Source organism: Vitis vinifera, chromosome 14 (assembly GCF_030704535.1).
Source record: "Vitis vinifera cultivar Pinot Noir 40024 chromosome 14, ASM3070453v1".
In the NCBI taxonomy this organism is placed as follows: Eukaryota; Viridiplantae; Streptophyta; class Magnoliopsida; order Vitales; family Vitaceae; genus Vitis; species Vitis vinifera.
Genome location: NC_081818.1, coordinates 14,234,429 through 14,241,831, shown reverse-complemented (window position 1 = coordinate 14,241,831; position 7,403 = coordinate 14,234,429). Strand labels below are relative to the sequence as shown.

At 38.2% G+C, this 7,403-nt stretch overlaps 1 non-coding gene across 1 annotated transcript; it reads left to right on the top strand.

Moving 5' to 3' along the window:
- The first annotated feature begins 459 nt into the window (after window positions 1-459).
- LOC132255125 (small nucleolar RNA R71) lies at window positions 460-566 on the top strand. The gene has a single exon (XR_009467743.1). It is a non-coding gene; the product is annotated as a small nucleolar RNA R71 (small nucleolar RNA).
- Window positions 567-7,403: the final 6,837 nt, after the last annotated feature.

Genomic DNA, 7,403 nt, shown 5'->3' with positions numbered 1-7,403 from the left:
TTGTTAGGCCTAAATTGCCCCACAACATTGGCTTGATCACCTAACATCTCCCTCACAGCTGGAATGGTTGGGCACTCATCTACCACATGATCACATGATTGGCAAATGGTGCATGGCATGACATGGGCTTGTGTCTCAAAAATGGCTTGGACTTCATGCATTTTTTTCAACTCAAGTTCTTCCAACCTCCTTGCCATTGTTGCCACCTTAGCTTTCATGTCCATGTCTTCACTTAACATGTACATTCCACCCTTTGGATTTACAAGAGCTTTCATCCTTTGTGTTTCTCTTGAGTTGGGCTCATCCCATCCCCTTGATACCTCAGATACATAACTTAAAAAGTCCATGGCTTCTTCCAGATTCTTACTCATAAAATCTCCCCCACACATGGTTTCAAGAATTTGCTTCATGGAGGAAGACATCCCATCATAAAAATAGCTCACCAAGAGCCATGTATTAAAGCCATGATGAGGACAAGCATTGATGGTCTCCATATACCTTTCCCAACATTCATGGAACTTCTCATTTTCTTTTATAGAAAAGTTTGAGATTTGTCTCTTCAACCCATTGGTCCTATGGGTGGGGAAAAATTTCTTCAAAAATTCGGCCTGAAGATCAACCTAATTCCTTATGCTCCTTGGCCTTAAAGAATTAAGCCATATTTTTGCCTTGTCCTTCAAAGTAAAATGGAATAGCTTGAGTCTCATCAAGTCTATTGAAGCTCCTCCCTCTCTAAAAGTATTGCACACCTCCTCAAACTCCTTGATGTGGGCATATGGGTTCTCACTCTCCATTCCATGGAAATTTGGTAGGAGGGGTACAATATGGGGCCTTATAATCAGCTGCTCAAGAGAAGGTACGATGCATGAGGGTGCACTCATCCTTGGTGGGTGCATTCTATCCCTCATGGATAGATATGCATTTGGATTACCCCCTTGACCGTGTTGAGAATTCTGATCCTCTTGTGGAGGGTCCATGATGTTTACATAGATATCCAACTCTGTGTCTTGAGGATTCTCAATCCTTACTAGTCTTCCCTCTTGGTCCCGAATCCAATAGGGCATGCACAAGTTACTACTTACCTGAAAACAAAACAAAACAACAGAAACAAAAGAAAGCTAAAAGAAAGTTAAGGTTACAAAGAAAATGAAAATAAACTTAACAAAAGGAATTCTACAATTAAAAGAAAGGAAATGAAGTTAGTGAAAAAAGAATTCACCAAACTTGTGATGGAAATCACAAGTAGCCTCTAAAAAGTTGTATCACTGTATTGTGGCACCATTCCCGGCAACGGCGCCATTTTGATTCTGTGAAAGTCCAGTCGGGTCTTTTAATCAAAAACATTTAGAAAACCTATGACCTCATACTAGTGTAGCAAAGCTACTATAGTATAGTGGCTCTAGGGTCGAACTTTGGGATGGGTTTTCATTCTACCAGTGATATACTCAAGATTAGAAATTGAGTCTGATGAGTTCCTTTGTCAAAAACTTAAAGTTTAAAAGAAAATAAAATTTGTTTTGAAAGTGGTGTTTGAAACTAAACTAATATAGAAATAGATAAAAATGGAAGAAATAAAGTTTCCCGGAGCTAGAGGTTGCTAGGATCAAGTTCAGAATGCAAAGTGGGAAATTCCGGATTTTTCTCCTCACATTGGGGACAACAACATAAAGGATGGTTGTTTCCCAAACCGGTATAGGTTTAACAATGAAGATTTAATCCATAAAAAGTCAATAGAAATGGTAGTCAGGTTCCATTAATGGCTTTAGACACTATGGGTCTTCACCTTGAGCCACTTTCCAATGGCTCGTACATGAAAACTAATGGTTTGATATGGATCTAGCAATAAGTATCCATAGAGGCCTGAAGCTTACCATGTATTGGCCATTCAAAGTGATTCTAAGGGATTTAAAGTAAAACTTTAGATTTAAAATCCATTTATGAACTCCAACTACCTGTATTTAATGCACGAGAGTTTTCCACTTTAGCATCTGGACTTTTCACCTAGCTTCCTTCACTCCAAGAAACCAAAAGTTTAGCCTCTCATCCTTTGGGAAAACATCCTCAGAGGTTGTTTGGCTTCCAAGAAAAAGAAAATAGTAGAGAGAAAAGGAAAGCAAAGAGAGCCCTGTATTTTACTAAGTGTAAAATATACAATATGTTCGTCCCTTTCGAGAGGTGATTTCCACCCCTTATATAGTCTTTACAAAAGCAAAGCCTGTGATTGGCTAATTACAGGGATAAGAAAGGAATTTACATCAAAAAATACAAAAGAAAAGATCTAAATTGGAGTTGGTAGAACAGAGGAGATTTCACACCACGCATGGGCTGGTGCGAATTTTGCACAAGGAGAAGGTGTTGTGCGAATTTCGCACAAGCTGAAGGTGTTGTGCGAATTTCGCACAAGCTTGAAACAGTTGTCTTCCGAAGGCCATATCTTTCTCATTTCAACTCCAAATCGTACACGGTTTGAAGTATTGGATTCTTGACTTCTTGAGCTTTGAAATGGTATATAGAATGTAGAAAATGGATTTCGGAAAGTGCTCCAAAAGTGCGAAGGAAGACTGCAGCTTCTGTCCTCTATTTTCTTCACTTTGTTTGTTTTTCCTCTTTGCTTCTCTCCTTTACTTGGCTTGTCTTAATGATCCAAAAAGCTGTCAAAACACTAAAAATATCCAAAAATATGATTAGAAGTCATTGCTAGGTCCTTAACATGCCAATTGGAATAAAGATGGAGAACTACTACACAAAAGTGCTTAATAATAATGAATTAAAGGTGCAAAATAACACTTTTTAGGTAGTAATCAGCTATTGAGATGGGTTTCCTATTGTGAGTGCACTAGTGTGTATGGTTACACATTGGATAGGACCTATGATGAGTCATGATTTAAGGCTATCAAGTAGTCATGACCTCACCAAGATACTTCATTGTGCTATCTCTCAATCTTGAGAAAATATTGAGCTTATGCTAAAGTTAACAATGGCTTTAACCTACTGGTGAAATCATAAGCTGATCAAATATTCCCTACGAATTGGGTCACTATTGGTGGAAGCCAATAGCAATAGGTATTCTCAATAGAGGCACCATGATATCTCATGGGATTGAGACAGTGTGTCCCCTTAGGTGATCCTATGGAGGTGTGTTCATGAAAACTATGGCCATAGTAGTTCCTTAAGTGGAAATTGACATAAGCTCTTTAAGAGCTAAGACATGTTAGTTGAATACACAATAGGAGGATTTGTTACTCAAGGATAGTAAAGGTAGTCCTAAAGGCTGATAGCTCTCACTTTGTTAGATTATGGACACCAGTTCAAAGGGAGACTGAACACAATAGATAGTAGGCCACGGACCCGAGCACGTAGTGTCTCATTGTTATTTACATAGGATATTGAAGTTCAGTTGATTCTTTGTGATGGGATGTTGAATCAACTTTAGAATTGGATTATGATGTATCCAGTACTCTTATGGGTCTCAATGGTCTTCACGCTGAGCTCATATACTTTGTTGGCATGGATTATGAAGGTTGGATTGACTTTAGGTTCACTATTGTGCATAAGGGCATTTTGGTAACTATGCAAGGTTGCATAAGGGTAAGTGAACAGGGTCTCTAGATTGGGTTAATTAATCAATTAGGACCATTTTGGGCTAGATTAAGTGACCGAAGCCCATATGGGTTCAAGTCACTTAATCCTAGTTAGGAACCCTATAAATACCCCATATGGGTTAGGGTTTCTATACTTTTGTCTTCCACCATCTAGAGAAAAAGAGAGACATAGCATCTACCCTTCTTTCCTCTCCACAGAAAGTGTGCCAAGAACAAGGTTGGGTCATCGGGAGGAAGATTGTGGGTTTACAAGACTTGAAACAGCTTTAAGGTCGTCTTCAACACTTGGAATTTAAGGTTTGGGAACATCCAAACCTAAAGGTTAGTACTTTAACCCTAAAAGATCAATTTTTTAAAAATTGGTATTGCTTCTGTTGCTTAAATCTAAGACGCCAACACATAAGGCATGTGCATAGGAATTGCAAAGGACATGCATAGGCTATGTGTGGGGAAATCACATTGGATATGCACTTGGGTAGCAACATGAGGAGAGAGACTCTTCAGTTTTTCTAGGGATGTTCTTCAATGGATGGATTTTTAGCTAGGAACATCCAAATCACAAGTATGAGTTTCAAATCTCTAGATCTTTATTCTATAATGGTTTTTGAAGACATTATTTTCTAGATTTAGAGAGCCTTAGCGGTAGATAGATGCACCTTACGAGATCTAACGCATGGAAACAGAACAATCCAAGGTTCCTAATAGCTTTGACTTATGAGTGAGACCTTAAGGCGGTCATATATCTCTATGGATTAGGTCATTATTGATGGAGGCTAATGGCAATAGGTATTCTCAAAAGAGGCGTCATGATATGTCATAGGATTGAGATAATTTGTCCTATTGGGTGATCTAAAGGATTTGTAATCTAGAAGACTATGACCATAACATTTTCTTAAATATAAATTTGAAATATACTTCTTGGAACTAGAGTAAGTCAATTAATCGCATAGTAAGTGGGATCCGTGACTCAAGGATTGAAGAGGTAATCTTGATAAGTGATAACACTACCTTGTTAGATTATGGACAACAGTTCATGGGGAGTCTATATGTAGTGGATAATGGGTCGCGGACTCAAGCTTTGTCTCATTGCTATTTACATAGAGTATTAGAGTGAAGTTGATTCTTTTTAGTGGAATATTGAATCAACTTCAGAATTGGATTATGAGAGAGCCAATACTTCTACGAGTCCTAATTGTCCCCATTCTGAACTTATATACCATGATGACATAGTTTATAGGGGTTGGATTATCTTTGGATTCATTGTTGTGCACAAGGGCATTTTAGTAATTTTTCAAGGTTTCATAGAGGATAATGAACAAGGTCTGTGGTTTAGGCTAATTGATTAATTAGATGGCCCTATATGATTAATTAATCAATTAAAACCCGTTTTAGGCTAGATAAAGTGACCCAAGCCTTGATGCACTTAAGTCACTTAAGCTCAATGGGAAACCCTATAAATACTCCTTTAAGGGTTAGGGTTTCCCGATGACTTTTGGTAAGAGTTGTCTTCCACCCCCAGAGAGAGAGAGAGAGAGAGAGTCATAACCTCTTCTCTTCCAAAGCCCACACTTTGGAGTGCCAAGATAGTTGTTTGAGTCATTGGGCGAAAGATCTTGGGTGTATGAGACCTCCTTAAATGCAGGGCTATAGAGCACTAGATGCGCACAGGGCATGTGCATAGGAATGGCACGGGATGCACACATGGGTAGCAATATGAGGAAAGAGACTCTCCAGTTTTTCCAAGTATGTTCTTCAATGGATGGATTTTAACTTGGGAACATCTAGATCACAAGTATGAGTTTCAAATATCTAGATCCTTATTCTACAAAGATTTTTGAAGCCATTATTTTCCACTATATTAGATCTAAAGAGCCCTAGGGATAAATGCATGCACTCTACGAGATCTAGGGCATGGGAATGGAGTAATCCATGGTTCCTAACATCTTTGAATTATGGGTAAGACTTTAAGATGGTCATACATCCCTATGGATTGGGTCACTATTGATGGGGCCTGGTGGCAATAGGTATTCTTAATAGAGGCATCACGATATCTCATAGGATTGAGATAGTGTGTCCCCCTAGGTGATCTAAATGATATGTAATCTAGAATACTATGGCTATAACATTTCCTTCAATAGAAATTTAACATATACTTCTTAGAGATAGAGTATGTCAATTGATAACATAATAAACGGGATTCGTAACTCAAGGATTGGAGAAGTAATCTTGATAGGTGGTAGCACTACCTTGTTAGATTGCGAACAGTAGTTCATGGGGAGTCTAGATGCAATGGATGGTAGGTCACAGACCTGTGCACTTGGTTTCTCGTTGTAATATACATGGGATACTGGAGTGCAATTAACTCTCTATAGTGGGATGTTGAGTCAATTTTAGAATTTGATTATGAGGGAGCCAGTACTCCTATGGGTCCTTGTAGTCCTTTCTCTAAGCTCATATACCATGATGACACAGTTTATGAGGTTATGATTGGCTCTAGGTTCACTCTTGTGCATAAGGGTGTTTTTATAATTATCCAAGGTTGCACAAGGGATAGAGAACACATTCTTTGGAGTAGGCTAATTGATTAATTAGATGATCTTATGTGGTTAATTGATCAATTTGGACATGTTTTGGGTTAGGTTAAGCGACTCAAGCCTTGGTGGGCTCAAGTCACTTAAGCCTAGTGGGGAAATCCTATAGAGATCCCTTAAGGTTAGGGATTCCAACAATTTCAAGAGACAGTCATCTTCTACCTTTAGAAATAAAGAAAGCCTAGGATTCCTCCCTTCGAAAGTTGATTCGTCCCCAATTAGTGTTCCTTTTATTTAGTCCTCAGACGGGAGTTATCAACAAAATTTATAAACCTAAATCACCATATACTAGGGTAGCATAGCATAGTGGTTCTAGGATCGTCCACAGAGATGGGTTTTCATTTCACACCTGATATTAGTTTAAAGAATTGGATTAGTGTTTTTTCTTTTACAAATTAGCTTTAAAAGAAAACATAAAGTTTATTGAAAAAGGGGTTGGTTTTAAGCTGACCAAAAATAGTAATTGATTTTAATTATAAAGAAAAGGTTTCTTGGATTTTTAGGTCACTAGGCTCAGGTTCCTTATACAAAAGGGAAGATTTCGAATCTTTTCCTCGCATTGGGGATTTAACCTATAGTTATCCTCCCAATTGGTGTGTTCCAGTTGCTTCCCATTAATGATTTCAATGCTAAATCCCTCTCACTTATACATCTTGCAATGGCTCGTACCTTTCACCTAGCATTTTCCATTCAAGGTGATCTTTAACCTTGGATTACCCTTCACAAGCTCGTAGGAGATAACTAATGGATGTCTCCAGGGAGTCCAAAAGCTTACTAAGTGTTGGCTATTCTAAGTAATCCTACCTTTAAACCACCTCCAAGAGGCTCGCAAAAGATAACTAATGGATCTCTATGGATTGAGTCCAAAAAGCTTACCAAGTGTTAACCCAGGTGATTATAAGGGATTTTAAGTTAATTAAAAAGATAACAACCATTAACGGGTCACAACCTCCTCTTCATTAAAAACTGAAACAAGGAAAACTTTCCTTTTTGTAACCGGGTCCCTTACCTAGCTTCCTTTCATCCAAGAAACAAAAATTCTAGCTACTCATCCTTTGAGAAAACATCCTCAGAAGTTGTTTGGCTAGAAAGAAAAATACAATCAAAGTGAGTAGGTAAGGCAGAGCAAAGCTCTGTATATTTCTTACTAAAAAATGTACAAGTGATCCCCAAGAATGTCTTCTGAGATTCTGAGATAGATATTACAAAG